The sequence below is a fragment of the Lipotes vexillifer genome, unplaced genomic scaffold (genome assembly GCF_000442215.2).
Source record: "Lipotes vexillifer unplaced genomic scaffold, Lipotes_vexillifer_v1.1 scaffold483, whole genome shotgun sequence".
Lineage (NCBI taxonomy): Eukaryota > Metazoa > Chordata > Mammalia > Artiodactyla > Lipotidae > Lipotes > Lipotes vexillifer.
Genome location: NW_006787688.1, coordinates 1640738 through 1642864, shown reverse-complemented (window position 1 = coordinate 1642864; position 2127 = coordinate 1640738). Strand labels below are relative to the sequence as shown.

General features: G+C 47.6%; 1 pseudogene; it reads right to left on the bottom strand.

The window, feature by feature from the left end:
- Window positions 1-322: 322 nt before the first annotated feature.
- On the bottom strand, window positions 323-1307 carry LOC103080505 (importin subunit alpha-8 pseudogene; annotated as a pseudogene).
- Between the last annotated feature and the right edge of the window lie 820 nt (window positions 1308-2127).

The following is a 2127-nucleotide window of genomic DNA, read 5'->3' as shown; positions in this document are numbered from 1 at the left end:
AAAATAAATAAAATTGTCGTGAAAACAAGAAAGAAAGAAAGCTTCTCTGCTATCTGGAGGGTGTAACAGATGGTGTCCAGGATGTCTTACACGGTGAGCAGATCCATCAGTGGCTCCAAGACCCCAGAGTGGACAGGCGGGATCAGCCAGTGCACAGTGCCCCTAGCTGTGAAGTTAGCCATCATCCAGATAGCCTCCTTCTGGCCATTAAACTTTCCACTTTTCAGCAGAGCCACCAAGGGAGACATCATGCCACAAGCAACCAGCTGCTGGAGGAGCTGGCAGGGTCCCGGCTGCCTCCTCTGGATGGAGGACATGGGCCCTATCCATGCTGTGGGGGTACGCTCAGCATGCCTGTGTCAATGCCACCTGGGTCTGTGGGCTGCTCCAGGGACGATGACCCCTCAGTGTGGAGAGAGGGGGTTAAGACATTGAGTTCTGAGCTGGACAAGAGCTGGACCAGACTGGGCGGGACCTCTGCGTCCATCACGAGGCTGATGCACTTGCTGCAGCCCTCGCTGAGGTAGGACAGGGCTCAGTGGGTGTCCGAGAGAACCTCGCTGTCCTGGAGGTGCAAGAGGTAGGAGAGGATGGGCCACATCTACTTCACTGCTTTTTCTGAGAGCAGGGGCTCCTGTTTTAGCACGGGTTGCACAAGGTCCATGTGCTGTTCCGTAGCATTGAGACTGGTCTGGTTGATGACACCAGGGCCAGCAGGTGTGGGACGGCACTGCTCCAGATGATGTCTCAACTGTGGGCCGTCACCTGCTCTGTTACCAAGAGCCCCCCCTGCCTGTTTACACACAGTTACGAGAGGAAGGCAAGAGCTCAGTCAAGGGCTGGATGCCCCCGCCCTTCCCCAGTGGCTGGCTAGGGTGTGCTCCCAAGTTCCTGAAGCAAAATGGGTCAGAGCCCAGGCTGCCTCTAGCTACAAACAGCGGTGATGTCTTCAGGAACTCCACCAGCCTGGGAATGAGCCCTGCTTCAACAATCAGTTTTAGAGGAGGGCTCTTTTCCTGGGACAGAATTTTCCTGGCCCCCTGGGCAGCCGAGAAATATAGGCCTGGATCGGAGGTATTCACACCATTGATTATTCATGGAAGGTGAGGCTGGTCCATTTGGTCCGCTTTTCAGGTGCTGGGCTGGGGAGAGGCTGGTGATGTTCCTTCTCTTTAAGGCCTGCCCATCCTTCTCCAACGTCCAGAGCCCTAGGCTGACTGCCATCCTCTGTTGCCCCCTTATAGATGCATCTTTGCCTGGGCCATACATTCTCTCAGCCTCTCTTCTGGAGCTTCTGAAGTTGGCATGTTGACTAGAAGAAGTAAACCACCTGACAGGGAGCCATTGTGACTAATGAGATAGAAAGAAAGCAATATTCAGAGCCCAAAGCCAAGTTCCAATTCATAACTGAATAGAACACACAACTTGATATCACCTACAATGTTATTTAACTTTCTTAGGTGTCAGTTCTTTCATCTGTAGATTAGTAGTGATAATACTTGAGTTTTCTAAAATCCAAAGCTATTTTGAAAGAAGAAAATTATTAGTACATTAAAAAGCTTTTAAAATGTATAATTCTCATTAACATTCCTTAGGCAATGCAGTGGTTTTTCATTATGATCCTGCCTTCTGTCAGCACAAGTTCTATGACCCAGATATGCAAGGGGTGAATCACCCTAGAAAAGACCAATGTGCACTTACAGTGATATTTCTGAGCTTCTCAGAAGTCTGTAAGGTGCTGTGCTTAGGGACTCTATTTACACTTGCATTTACATGTACACTTTCTCTCATTTCCCATAAAATAGTGACTAAGCACTTCTATTTATTGAGTAAAGTAATACATAAATCTAACAGATAGTATCAATTTTCAAGAAGATTACAATTTATATTGTGAGACTATACTGGCAGCTATTACACAGCCAAGGATGTACTTCTAAATTAGTGCAACGGATACATTAATAATTGCTCAGCTACTCCAGGTCAGCAGTCACTCCTCCCTGTCTTCTCTAAGAACATCCATGTGTCATAATTCTAAAATAGCTATGATTATGCACCCTACTTGTTACTTGGACATCTGGTTAATATTAAGGGTATTTCAGAGCAAACAGAAGGAGCAAAAGGGAAAGA